General features: G+C 41.9%; 1 pseudogene; it reads right to left on the reverse strand.

Moving 5' to 3' along the window:
* The window catches only part of LOC135548943 (netrin receptor DCC-like), a 322,470-nt pseudogene that overhangs the window by 200,081 nt on the left and 107,020 nt on the right, over positions 1 to 15,369 (reverse strand).

The raw sequence follows: 15,369 nt of genomic DNA on the forward strand, positions 1-15,369 counted from the left end.
ACCTTTAATATAACTAGGTAAGGCAGTTAAAAACACACCATTACCTTTAATATAACTAGGTAAGTCAGTTAAAAACACACCATCACCTTTAATATAACTAGGTAAGTCAGTTAAAAACACACCATTACCTTTAATATAACTAGGTAAGTCAGTTAAAAACACACCATTACCTTTAATATAACTAGGTAAGGCAGTTAAAATCACACCATTACCTTTAATATAACTAGGTAAGTCAGTTAAAAACACACCATCACCTTTAATATAACTAGGTAAGGCAGTTAAAAATACACCATTACCTTTAATATAACTAGGTAAGGCAGTTAAAAACACACCATTACCTTTAATATAACTAGGTAAGTCAGTTAAAAACACACCATTACCTTTAATATAACTAGGTAAGGCAGTTAAAAACACACCATTACCTTTAATATAACTAGGTAAGGCAGTTAAAAACACACCATCACCTTTAATATAACTAGGTAAGGCAGTTAAAAACACACCATCACCTTTAATATAACTAGGTAAGGCAGTTAAAAACACACCATTACCTTTAATATAACTAGGTAAGTCAGTTAAAAACACACCATTACCTTTAATATAACTAGGTAAGGCAGTTAAAAACACACCATTACCTTTAATATAACTAGGTAAGTCAGTTAAAAACACACCATCACCTTTAATATAACTAGGTAAGGCAGTTAAAAATACACCATTACCTTTAATATAACTAGGTAAGGCAGTTAAAAACACACCATTACCTTTAATATAACTAGGTAAGTCAGTTAAAAACACACCATTACCTTTAATATAACTAGGTAAGGCAGTTAAAAACACACCATCACCTTTAATATAACTAGGTAAGGCAGTTAAAAACACACCATCACCTTTAATATAACTAGGTAAGGCAGTTAAAAACACACCATCACCTTTAATATAACTAGGTAAGGCAGTTAAAAACACACCATTACCTTTAATATAACTAGGTAAGTCAGTTAAAAACACACCATTACCTTTAATATAACTAGGTAAGGCAGTTAAAAACACATTCTTATTGTCAATGATGGCCTAGGAACAGTGGGTTAACTGCCTGTTCAGGGGGCAGAAAGACATATTTGTTCAATCTTGGAACCTTTCGGATACTAGTTCAACGCTCTAACCACGAGGTTACCTGCCACCTCTACAATCTAACCACTAGGCTACCTACTGTCTCTACACTCTAACTACTAGACTACCTGCCACCTCTACACTCTAACCACTAGGCTACCTGCCACCTCTACAATCTAACCACGAGGTTACCTGCCGCCTCTACACTCTAACCACTAGGCAACCTGCCACCTCTACAATCTAACCACTAGGCTACCTGCCACCTCTACACTCTAACCACGAGGCTACCTGCCACCTCTACAATCTAACCACTAGGCTACCTGCCGCCTCTACACTCTAACCACTAGGCTATATATTGTATTGTACAGTTTCTCTCCATCAATAGAAATATCTATATCTATGAAGTCACAAAGCTATGGTGTGGTGAGCGATCCTTGGCTTGCTATTCACTGACAACTGCTACTCTTTGACAGAAAATACCATCAGTAAACGAATACGAATAACTCTGTCTCAGACCTACACTTTGCTTTTGAATGGGCGTTCTATCTCAGGGTTTCTACTGCAAATGTTGAAGAAAACGAGTAGGGAAAGGTAAAGGGGGATACCTAGTCAACTGAAAAGTGTCTTCTGCATTTAACCCAACCCCTCTGAATCAGAGAAGTGCGGGAGGGGGGGGGCTGCCTTAATCGCCCTGTAGAACAGTAGGTTACCTACCTTGCGGTATCCAGGTTAACAGAAAAACACTGAGATAAGAAAAAGATTAGCAGAATATGTCCGAGGCTGGAACTTCTAGGCCAAGATCTGGCATGCACTTCCCTCTCTTTATCCACTTTCTTCCTAACCCCCCCCCATCTCTATCAGCCTCAACTAGCAGGAGAGGGAGAGCAGAGCACAGCAGAAGAGAGGCAACCAGCCCTCGTCAGAAGCCAAACGGGGCACGTTGGGCCCCAGCCACTGAAGCCTGTAGGGGCCCCAGCCACTGCAAGCTGTTTTTCTGAAACACAACACAACTTTTGGCCTGTACTAAATCCCTCTGCCACTCCAGGGATCCACTCTGGCATAAACAGACTGTCTGGTAGCACGGCAGCTCATTCTGGATTCTAGCAATGTGTTTAATCAAGCGTTCAGGTTCATACAGACCCAAATAGCTGGAAGGGGGAAGTAGAGATATTTCTGTCCATAAAATAGAGCTCCTGTGGGTCTCAGAGTGAAATCCAACAGCCCAACTCGTCAGACCACTATTTTTTATTTTTTTATTCTGATGGTGCAATGTACTTAAAGCGTTGACATTTTACATGGTAAATGATACACATGACATGCATGTGTTAATTGAAAAGCATTCCAGGTGAATACCTCATGAAACTGGTTGAGAGAATGACAAGAGTGTGCATACCAAGTCAAAGGTTGACTACATTGAAGAATCTCAAATATGAAATATACTTTTTTGGTTACTACGTGATTCCATATGTGTTATTTAAAATATTTGATGTCTTCACTAGTATTCTACCATGTAAAAAATAGTAAAAAATCAAGAAAAACCCTGAAATTAGTAGGTGTGTCCAAACTTTTGACTGGTACTGTACACTTGCACACATTATATATCTTGAATGACAAAATGCATGTACTCACTCTTGAGAGAACTACTTCTAAGGAGATGTTCTGTGGAGGGCCACTTGGTACTGTAGAGGAGAAACAGAGAAACACGTGAGTCTTCAAATACAAAACAGCTTTACTGCATGTGTAACAGATGTGGCAGTTCAGCAATTGATGAGTCAAGACCTATTACAGTCCTATCGTGATGAAGTAGACCAACACGAGGAGCACGGAACACTTCATTAACATAAATCTGTCATTCCACTGTAGAGCACTGAACACTTCATTAACATAAATCTGTCATTCCACTGTAGAGCACTGAACACTTCATTAACATAAATATGTCATTCCACTGTAGAGCACTGAACACTTCATTAACATAAATCTGTCATTCCACTGTAGAGCACTGAACACTTCATTAACATAAATCTGTCATTCCACTGTAGAGCACTGAACACTTCATTAACATAAATATGTCATTCCACTGTAGAGCACTGAACACTTCATTAACATAAATCTGTCATTCCACTGTAGAGCACTGAACACTTCATTAACATAAATCTGTCATTCCACTGTAGAGCACTGAACACTTCATTAACATAAATATGTCATTCCACTGTAGAGCACTGAACACTTCATTAACATTAATCTGTCATTCCACTGTAGAGCACTGAACACTTCATTAACATTAATCTGTCATTCCACTGTAGAGCACTGAACACTTCATTAACATAAATATGTCATTCCACTGTAGAGCACTGAACACTTCATTAACATTAATCTGTCATTCCACTGTAGAGCACTGAACACTTCATTAACATTAATCTGTCATTCCACTGTAGAGCACTGAACACTTCATGATTGTGTGTGCTGTGCTGCAGAAGTTTTATTTGTTTTCAGCGTTTGTTTATAAAGTATTTAACTCAATCATCGGTGTGATCGCTTTAGATCGTGGTTGTTTTTGTTTGTGACCGCGCCCGTTATGGATCGCATGGATTAGTAGCAACATTGTTGCGAAGCTTTACCATACAAACCAACAAACCATCGGACAGTCAGACCGTACACTGGCAGGCCTGAAGACCACAGCTAAGATTTCTCTTTTTCTCTCTCTTTCTCTTCCCTCTCGTTCCAGTGCTTTACCCTGCAACAGACTCTCTATTTTTCAAATGCACTTCCCATTGAAGTTCATTAGAGCTGGACTATTATTGCCCTGTCAGAAGTATTTTGATGGACATTTTAGTTAAAAGGGAGGTTGCTTGCAAGTTGTGTATTGTTATGTGAACTGTATTGAGGTGAGGTGTACTAATGACATGTGGCCGAGAAGACTGTGGACATTTTTAAGGCCTTTGTTGTGTCGATGAACACCCCCCACATTCATACCCTCTGCACTCATCCACTAGAAAATAATACAGATTATTGCAAATCCTCTGTTGATGACTGGGTTCGTTCTTGTATGAAGATGCTGTTGAATTGCTCTGCCATTATTAGTATTAGTATTATTGTATGAAGTATTCTTGTTGGGGTTACCCCTGTGCTGTGATGTGGGTTTTATATGGTGTGTATTCTCTTTTCTCTCCACTGGCTATCTGGTAAACAGGCTACACTCTAGGCAGTCTCTTCTGCTGATGTGTGTGGATCTGGTAGTGGTACTCTCTCTATTCTACTCTTTTCCTTTCGGCATGGTTAATACCTGCCTGGCGCCCGAACAAAATCTTTCTTTACCCCTCTCTAATAAATACCGCTACAAACATACATCTGTCATTCCACTGTAGAGCACTGAACACATAAAGAATATTTCAAGGACAACGTTTTTCCATCTTGTAACATTGCAAAAATCTGAAACCTTTTGTCCAAAAAGGATGCAGAAAAGGTAATCTATGCTTTTGTCACTTTTAGATCAAACTACTGCAATGCTCTACTCTCCGGCTCCCCATTTAAAACACTAACTAAACTTCAGTTAGTGCTGAACACAGCTGCTAGAATCTTGACTTGAACCAAAAATGTGATCATATTACTCCAGTGCTAGCCTCCCTACACTGGCTTCCTGTCAAGGCAAGGGCTGATTTCAAGGATTTACTGCTAACCTACAAAGCATTACATGGGCTTGCTCCTACCTATGTCTCTGATTTGGTCCTGCCGTACATACCTACACGTACGCTACGGTCACAAGACGCAGGCCTCCTAATTGTCCCTAGAATTTCTAAGCAAACAGCTGGAGGCAGGGCTTTCTCCTATAGAGCTCCATTTTTATGGAATGGTCTGCCTACCCATGTGAGAGACGCAGACTCGGTCTCAACCTTTAAGTCTTTACTGAAGACTCATCTCTTCAGTAGGTCATATGATTGAGTGTAGTCTGGCCCCTTGGGTGGGAAGGTGAACGGCAGGGCACTGGAACGACGAACCGCCCTTGCTGTCTCTGCCTGGCCGGCTCCCCTCTTTCCATTGGGATTCTCTGCCTCTAACCCTATTACAGGGGCTGAGTCACTGGCTTACCGGTGCTCTTTCATGCCGTCCCTAGGAGGGGTGCGTCACTTGAGTGGGTTGAATCACATACGTGATCTTCCTGTCCGGGTTGGAGCCGCCTCGGGTTTGTGCCGTGGGGGAGATCTTCGTGGGCTATACTCAGCCTTGTCTCAGTTGGTAGTCTTTTGATATCCCTCTTGTGGTGTTGGGGCTGTGCATTTGGCAAAGTGTGTGGGGTTATATCCTGTCTGGTTGGCCCTGTCTGGGGGTATCATCGGACAGGGTCACAGTGTCTCCTGACCCCTCCTGTCTCAGCCTCCAGTATTAATGCTGCAGTAGTTTATGTGTCGGGGGGCTGGGGTCAGTCTGTTATATCTGGAGTATTTCTCCTGTCTTATCCGGTGTCCTGTGTGAATTTAAGTGTGTTCTCTCTAATTCTCTCTCTCCCTCTCCCTCCCCTCTCGGAGGACCTGAGCCCTAGGACATGCCTCAGGACTACCTGGCCTGATGACTCCTTGCTGTCCCCAGTACACCTGGCCGTGCTGCTGCTCCAGTTTCAACTGTTCTGCCTGCGGCTATGGAACCCTGACCTGTTGCACCGTCTGCAACTAATGTGATTATTATTATTTGACCATGCTGGTCATCTATGAACGTTTGAACTTGGCCATGTTGGCCATGTTCTGTTATAATCTCCACCCGGCACAGCCAGAAGAGGACTGGCCACCCCACATAGCCTGGTTCCTCTCTAGGTTTCTTCCTAGGTTTTGGCCTTTAGAGGGAGTTTTTCCTAGACACCGTGCTTCTACACCTGCATTGCTTGCTGTTTGGGGTTTTAGGCTGGGTTTCTGTACAGCACTTTGAGATATCAGCTGATGTAAAAAGGGCTTTAGAAATACATTTCATTGATTGATTGATTGCAGTTTTTCATCAATCGCTTTGGCAAATGTTTTCAAACAGTCTTAACATTCTCTAAACTATAAGTGCAGTTGTCACAACTGTTTAATGGGACATCACAAGTCTATTGCATGTCTGCTACAATGTAATAACTCAGACAAAAACATTTAATTCATGCTTCAAAACCTAGTTACTGTACTATACTGTACTATACTATACTGTACTATACTATACTGTACTGTACTGTACTGTACTGTACTATACTGTACTGTACTATACTATACTGTCCTATACTACACTGTACTATACTATACTGTACTATACTATACTGTACTGTACTATACTGTACTATAACGTACTATACTGTGCTGTACTGTACTGTACTATACTGTACTGTACTATACTGTACTATAACGCACTATACTGTACTGTACTGTACTGTACTATACTATACTATACTGTACTATACTATACTGTACTGTACTGTAATGTACTATACCATACCATACCATACCATACTATACTATACCATACCATACCATACTATACTATACCATACCATACTATACTAATCTATACTATACTATACTATACTATACTATACCAGAAGGTCAGCTGTGTCTAGCTGAATGCTTATTGTGTATCACACAGAGCTTTTTAGATACCGATTTCAACGGTAGGTCAAAGTTCACCCCGGGGAAAAGTCAATACTGTAGTACACAGAAAAAAGGACATGTCTATTTGTACGTATGCAGTACATTTATTTTTTAAGCCGACACAGAACATTCACATTCACGTTTCCATTTGGAAATACAGTTGATGTCGGGGATTTACATTCACTTAGGTTGGAGTAATTAAAACTCATTTTTCAACCACTCCACAAATTTCTTGTTAACAAACTATAGCTTTGGCAAGTTGGTTAGTATATCTACTTTATGCATGACATTAGTTATTTTTCCAACAATTGTTTACAGACAGATTATTTCACTTATAATTCAGTGTATCACAATTCCAGTGGGTCAGAAGTTTACATACACTAAGTTGACTGTGCCTTTAAACAGCTTGGAAAATTCCAGAAAATTATGTCATGGCTTTAGAAGCTGCTGATAGGCTAATTGACCTAATTTGAGTCAATTGGAGGTGTACCTGAGGATGTATTTCAAGGCCTACCTTCAAACTCAGTGCCTCTTTGCTTGACATCATGTGAAAATCAAAATAAATCAGCCAAGACCTCAGAAAAACATTTGTAGACCTCCACAAGTCTGGTTCCTTGGGAGCAATTTACAAACACCTGAAGGTACCATGTTCATCTGTACAAACAATAGTACGCAAGTATAAACAGCATGGGACCACGCAGCCGTCATACCGCTCAGGAAGGAGACGCGTTCTGTCTCCTAGAGATTAACGTACTTTGGTGCGAAAAGCGCAAATCAATCCCAGAACAACAGCAAAGGACCTTGTGAAGATGCTGGAGGAAACAGGTACAAAAGTATCTATATAATTAGTAAAACGAGTCCTATATCAACATAACCTGAAAGGCTGCTCAGCAAGGAAGAAGCCACTGCTCCAAAACCGCCATTAAAAAGCCAGACTACGGTTTGCAACTGCACATGGGGACAAAGATTGTACTTTTTGGAGAAATGTCCTCTGGTCTTAAATAGAACTGTTTGGCCATAATGACCATTGTTATGTTTGGAAGAAAGGGTGGGGGCTTGCAAGTCGAAGAACACCATCCCAACCATGAAGCACGGGGGTGGCATCATCTTGTTGTGGGGTTGCTTTGCTGCAGGAGGAACTGGTGCACTTCACAAAATAAATGGCATCATGAGGCAGGAAAATTACGTGGATATACTGAAGCAACATCTCAAGACATCAGTCAGGAAGTTAAAGCTTGGTCGCAAATGGGTCTTCCAAATGGACAATGACCCCAAGCATACTTCCAAAGTTGTGGCAAAATGCTTAAGGACAACAAAGTCAAGGTATTGGAGTGGCCATCACAAAGCCCTGACCTCAATCCCATAGAAAATGTATGGACAGAGCTGAAAAGGCATGTACGAGCAAGGAGGCCTACACACCTGACTCAGTTACACCAGCTCTGTCAGGAAGAATGGGCCAAAATTCACCCAACTTATTGTGGGAAGCTTGTGGAAGGTTACCCAAAATGTTTGACCCACTGGGAATGTGATGAAAGAAATAAAAGGTGAAATATATTATTCTCTCTACTACTATTCTGACATTTCACATTCTTAAAATAAAGTGGTGATCCTAACTGACCTTAGACAGGAAATTTTTACTTGGATTAAATGTCAGGAATTGTGAAAAACTGAGTTTAAATGTACTTGGCTAAGGGGTATGGCAACTTCCGACTTCAACTGTATTTCTTACACGTAAAGTCATATATATAATGAGCCTAGGCTTTATCACATATACCCGGATCCGGGTTGGGGAGTTTCAAGAAGTAAAGCTTGGTCGCAAATGGGTATATATGGACAATGACCCCAAGCATACTTCCAAATATGGCAAAATATTAAGGACAACAAAGTCAAGGTATTGGAGTGGCCACAGAAAATGTGCCACAAAAAATTACAAAAAAAAAGGAAACACTGAAAAAAACACTTCATTGGACCTCCTCACACTACAAGTTCCCATCCTCTTGTTGTTCCTGTTGCTCTTGTCTTGCCAGAGATTTTCATCAATATCACATGTAATGTTTTTCCTTGAGATGCACCGAGCGGAAAAATCTCCTTGTGTGGCGCGACCATCCCCTGCAATGATCGCCTGTGATGTCCTCACAGAACAGCATTCACGGCATCTAACAGAGACATCTGATCTTGTGCCCGATAGTCATATACCATCTAACAGAGACATCTGATCTTGTGCCCGATAGTCATATACCATCTAACAGAGACATCTGATCTTGTGCCCGATAGTCATATACCATCTAACAGAGACATCTGATCTTCTGCCTGGTAGTCATATACCATCTAACAGAGACATCTGATCTTGTGCCCGATAGTCATATACCATCTAACAGAGACATCTGATCTTGTGCCCGATAGTCATATACCATCTAACAGAGACATCTGCTCTTGTGCCCGATAGTCATATACCATCTAACAGAGACATCTGATCTTGTGCCTGATAGTCATATACCATCTAACAGAGACATCTGATCTTGTGCCCGATAGTCATATACCATCTAACAGAGACATCTGATCTTCTGCCCGATAGTCATATACCATCTAACAGAGACATCTGCTCTTGTGCCCGATAGTCATATACCATCTAACAGAGACATCTGCTCTTGTGCCCGATAGTCATATACCATCTAACAGAGACATCTGATCTTGTGCCCGATAGTCATATACCATCTAACAGAGACATCTGATCTTGTGCCCGATAGTCATATACCATCTAACAGAGACATCTGATCTTGTGCCCGATAGTCATATACCATCTAACAGAGACATCTGATCTTGTGCCCGATAGTCATATACCATCTAACAGAGACATCTGCTCTTGTGCCCGATAGTCATATACCATCTAACAGAGACATCTGATCTTGTGCCCGATAGTCATATACCATCTAACAGAGACATCTGATCTTGTCCACAAAAACAAGAGTGTGGGTCATTTCACGTCCTTCCATTATTCTCTATATAGTAACACAGAAACAAAATGTAATGTTAGTGTTGCATATTTTACAATCAGACAGTTTAGTAAACTATAAATGTTTTCTATTCTTATGGGTATCTAGAACTTCAAGAAGTATATACAAGCATCATTGAAGTACAGTAGAACTCCCTGTACCATGTGCACACCAATGGTTTACCTGGTAAAGGCCAGCATCCCGGAGTCGCCTTTTCACTGTTTTACTGGTACTATTTAATGAAGCTGCCAGTGGAGAACTTGTGAGGCGTCTGTTTCTCAAACTTGACACTCTAATGTACTTGTCCTATTGCTCAGTTGTTCACCGGGGCCTCCCACTACTCTCTCTATTCTGGTTAGAGCCAGTTTGCTCTGTTCTGTGAAGGGAGTAGTACACAGCGTTGTACGAGATCTTCAGTTTCTTGGCAATTTATCGCATGGAATAGCCTTCATTTATCAGAACAAGAATAGACTGACGAGTTTTAGAAGAAAGGTCTTTGTTTCTGGTCATTTTGAGCCTGTAATCGAACCCACAAATGCCGATGCATGAAAAGTTAAAATTAGGACAAATTAGGCACATTTGGGCAGTCTTGACACAAAATTTTTAACAGAAATGCAATGGTTAATTAGATCAGTCTAAAACGTTGCACATACATTGCGGCGTCTAGTGAGCAAAATCTAAATTGCACCTGGGCTGGAATAATACATTATGGCATTTCTCGTGCTTTTCCAAAATGATTGTATCAAAAAATACAAAATAACGTTTGATTTTTTCTTTGTATTATCTTTTACCAGATCCAATGTGTTACATTCTCCTACATTCCTTTCACATTTCCACAAACTCCCAAGTGTTTCCTTTTAAATGGTACTACTGCATGTCCTTGCTTCAGGTCCTGAGCTACAGGCAGTTAGAATTGGGTGTCATTTTAGGCAAAAATTGAAAAAAATCCTTAAGAGGTTTAAAAAAGAGGTTTAAAAAAATAATCATTGGTTGAAAATTGAGCCAAAGCGATTGAGGAAAACTGTAAATAAAATAAGTATGTTATTCCACTGTAGAGCACTGAACATGAATCATCAAATTGAACCCCATTTAAGTACATATCCTGTGGAAAAGGTAAATGGTTGAATCAGTCAGAGGAAGGAAGGAAGGAAGGAAGGAAGGAAGAAAGGAAGAAAGGAAGAAAGGAAGGAAGGAAGGAAACAGAGCTGTTCTTCTTTGACTAGGTACGGATGAAGTGGCTGTGTCCCAAGTTGCACTACTTTTGACCAGGGCCCATATGCCTGTATTCAAAAGTAGTGCACTATATAGGGAAAAAGGATTTGGGACAAATCCCTAGTCAGATATCATTGAGAACAAAGGAAATGGTGGCATTAAAGAGACTCCACCAGCCTTATCTATGACAGGACTTTTCCAGCCCGGCCAATGGGCATGCAGGATTGAAACGACCCCTTTATAATCTTTAGAATGACCTGATTAAGTAACATGAATGACGTGTAACAAGACTGACCTTTTTATAGAACTCATCCATCATGACAGCATTCTATACACTCAGAGGAAGAGGCCACTGGAGACCACCAGCTATTATAATAGAGGGGGGGGGGGGGTCATGAAAATAACTGCCATCACCTGCTATGGGGGGAAGGGGGTTACGATAAGAAAATTACACATATATTTTGAAACTGCTTCTGGTTTTGTGAATCATGACGGTGTTAAAGGGACAGTATGATATTCGGTGAAGGAAGTTGGCGTATCCATAGTCGTTGTAGTCATTGCGCTAACGCTAGTTAGCATTGGATCGCAAATCTATCTCTGACTTCCTTCATACTGTCATGACTCTCCTGTGACGATCTGAAGGATTAGTGTCACAGTGGGATCGTCTCTACAAGCGTGCTCTGTCTCGTAGAAGGGGAGAGCGGGAAGTCGTCTGTTTTACGACGGTCGTCAATATCGAAACTCCTTTCCCCACTCTGCCAAGATGAACATTGAGATTCCCGTTGTTACCGCGGTAACGGTAACTTGAAGTTCACAACGTTTTTCAGTATGTCTGTGTTCCAACCATTTGGAATGGTCCATTTAAATAATAATCATGTCCAACATTTACTGCATGGTGATATCATTAAAGATGTTATAACGGAAACGGAAATTGTAACTTTAAGAGCTTTCACAATGTATCAGATTTACATCTAAATGTTGTGGAATGTATATGATTAAATATGAAACTATTTGTGAGAAGATGTAATGTGATGTTGTCCTTCTAAACAAGATATAACACTTTTACTAGTCAGTGGACGAGCCCAGTGAGCCCAGACATTACATCAGGTGTCATGGAACCGCACCCCATGGAGATTGGTCCTGACAAAATGTTCATTCGATCAGAAAACCTGAAGCGGTAGCTACATGTTGAAATGGTTGGCAACTCTCAAAGGTCAAAAACGCAGGGACTTGAGATCATACTTTGAAATGGCTGGAACTCAAAATTTCAAAAGAGAAGAAGTACTACTCGATGACAAAGAGACCCAGGGTTGTCGGATGTCTCGAATGGTTAAGAAATCTGCAAACTAGAGTGAATTATTCAGGCTGCAGCTGTTTAAAAACTTTCGTCTGTTAAACGCATCTATTCTAAGAACAGTACTCTGAAGTATCCACTATAACAACTACAACCACAAAAGACATTGGGACTTCTGGGGAACGTAACCAGAGACTGATGATATTATCCAGCAGACGAACCCGGCGATCGCAGAGAGGGACAACAAAGACTACACTCATGAAGATGCAAAATGCTATTTCTTTTCGAATGAGCGGCTGTTCACGTAAAAACTATTAGCATTTAATGAGTGCAGTTATCTACTGTATTACAGTGAATCCTCTCTGAGTTTCCCGCTCTTGAACAGTCCCCGCCCCTTTCCTACCAAGCAGTCATATCGGCAGTCATATCGGCTTAGCCAACTAGGGACTTTTCTATCATGTCAGTAAACAATGTATGACCTATAGTGTGTGTGTGTGTGTGTTTATGTAATTCTGTGATTTATTTAAGTTAGTTAGTACATACATAATTAAGCCAATTTGTATATCACTGCTTCATGATCTATGTTATAGGGTCCGTGCAGATATCCAAGGGTTTGTGACATTCAGAATATGACTGATGTGGTAATAATACATCAATAAGTGACTGTAATCGATAAGATATGAAAATATCGGAAGAGTTAATTCGTGAAATAAAAACTCTTTAAACTGTTTCACGTGGTGCCCCGACTTTCTATTTAATTAAAGTGACACGATTAGTTTAATCGCATTACTAAATTACAGGTAGAGAATTGATTTGATAATATAAAGTCTTCACATTTAACGATATTCAACGTATGGCAATACTGTCCTCAGAGACATTCAACCGTTATCCATGAGTTCATCTGACTGATTAAGCCAGAATGTCCCTATAAACAAGAAGTACTATTTGCCATTTCAAGTGTATATTATTATTATTTTTTATTGTTATCAGTGACAGCTAGATCAAATATACTATTCAGCTCATACAATTGACTGGAGAGGTGTAGTGAGCCTGGTTCTGGCAGTACACAGTCCACAGGTGGTGTTGGGTACTAAGGAGGTTGGTGTCATGGCATGTGTGAGGCCAGCCGGGGTACGTTGGGACCGAATTACCAGAATGGCTTTGGGCCATGGTGGACGAGTGACTGGCGTGTGGACTGGCGGCATGTAGGAGGTGAAAGGTCATTAATTACCTTGGAGAGAGAAAGGAGAAGCCAGCCGGCAGTAAATAGAGAAAGAGAAGTGGCTGCAGCCGGCCCGGTGGATTCATTACGACAGCATTAATTAAGCAGGAGGTAGAAAAAGGCAGCTCTTGGGGCTCATTTGAAACATTCAGCAAGCCACAGCTAATGGGATCTGACTGAAGATACTTGACTGCAGCCCTCTTAACCCTCTCAGCTCTGGAATGAAGGTAATACGATGAGACAATCAGGACCTATAAGAGAGTCCTGGGGGCCGGGAGGAGCTGAGAAGAGCTGGGAGAGACTGAGAGGAGCTGGGAGAGACTGAGAGGAGCTGGGAGAGACTGAGAGGAGCTGGGAGAGACTGAGAGGAGCTGGGAGAGACTGAGAGGAGCTGGGAGAGACTGAGAGAAGCTGGGAGAGACTGAGAGGAGCTGGGAGAGACTGAGAGGAGCTGGGAGAGACTGAGAGGAGCTGGGAGAGGCTGAGAGAAGCTGGGAGAGACTGAGAGGAGCTGGGAGAGACTGAGAGGAGCTGGGAGAGACTGAGAGGAGCTGGGAGAGACTGAGAGGAGCTGGGAGAGGCTGAGAGGAGCTGGGAGAGACTGAGAGAAGCTGGGAGAGACTGAGAGGAGCTGGGAGAGGCTGAGAGAAGCTGGCAGAGACTGAGAGAAGCTGGGAGAGACTGAGAGGAGCTGGGAGAGACTGAGAGAAGCTGGGAGAGACTGAGAGGAGCTGGGAGAGACTGAGAGGAGCTGGGAGAGGCTGAGAGGAGCTGGGAGAGACTGAGAGAAGCTGGGAGAGACTGAGAGGAGCTGGGAGAGACTGAGAGGAGCTGGGAGGAAAAGGAGACCCTAAGGGTCCTTTTGGCACCTTGTTCTGAATGGAGAGTGACCGAGAGAGAGAGATAGAGAGAAATATATGGAGAGAGAGATGGAGAGAGAGATAAGAGAGCGGAGTGGGCTCGGCTCTGATCTCAGGATGGGGTTGGAGAAAGAAGAAGATAGTGGAATAGGTTCTGGTGGAATAGGTTCTGATCTCAGTGACTGACAGAGAGATGGAGATGGAGAGAGAGAGAGGAAGAGATGGAATAGAGATGGAGTCTAGTGGGATAGGTTCTGATCTCAGTGACAGAGAGATGGGGATGGAGAGAGAGAGGAAGAGATGGATTAGAGATGGAGTCTAGTGGGATAGGTTCTGATCTCAGTGACAGAAAGATGGGGATGGAGAGAGAGAGGAAGATATGGATGAGAGTGGAGTCTAGTGGGATAGGTTCTGATCTCAGTGACAGAGAGATGGGGATGGAGAGAGAGAGGAAGATATGGATGAGAGTGGAGTCTAGTGGGATAGGTTATGATCTCAGCGACAGAGAGATGGGGATGGAGAGAGAGAGGAAGAGATGGATGTGAGTGGAGTCTAGTGGGATAGGTTATGATCTCAGCGACAGAGAAATAGGGATGGAAAGAGAGAGAGAGGAATATATGGATTAGAGATGGAGTCTAGTGGGATAGGTTCTGATCTCAGTGACAGAGAGATGGGGATGGAGAGAGAGAGGAAGAGATGGATTAGAGATGGAGTCTAGTGGGATAGGTTCTGATCTCAGTGACAGAAAGATGGGGATGGAGAGAGAGAGGAAGAGATGGATTAGAGATGGAGTCTAGTGGGATAGGTTCTGATCTCAGTGACAGAAAGATGGGGATGGAGAGAGAGAGGAAGAGATGGAGTCTAGTGGGATAGGTTATGATCTCAGCGACAGAGAAATAGGGATGGAGAGAGAGAGGAATATATGGATTAGAGATGGAGTCTAGTGGGATAGGTTCTGATCTCAGTGACAGAGAGATGGGGATGGAGAGAGAGAGGAAGAGATGGATGTGAGTGGAGTCTAGTGGGATAGGTTATGATCTCAGCGACAGAGAAATAGGGATGGAAAGAGAGAGAGAGG

This window comes from Oncorhynchus masou, chromosome 11 (assembly GCF_036934945.1).
Source record: "Oncorhynchus masou masou isolate Uvic2021 chromosome 11, UVic_Omas_1.1, whole genome shotgun sequence".
NCBI classification, from domain to species: Eukaryota; Metazoa; Chordata; class Actinopteri; order Salmoniformes; family Salmonidae; genus Oncorhynchus; species Oncorhynchus masou.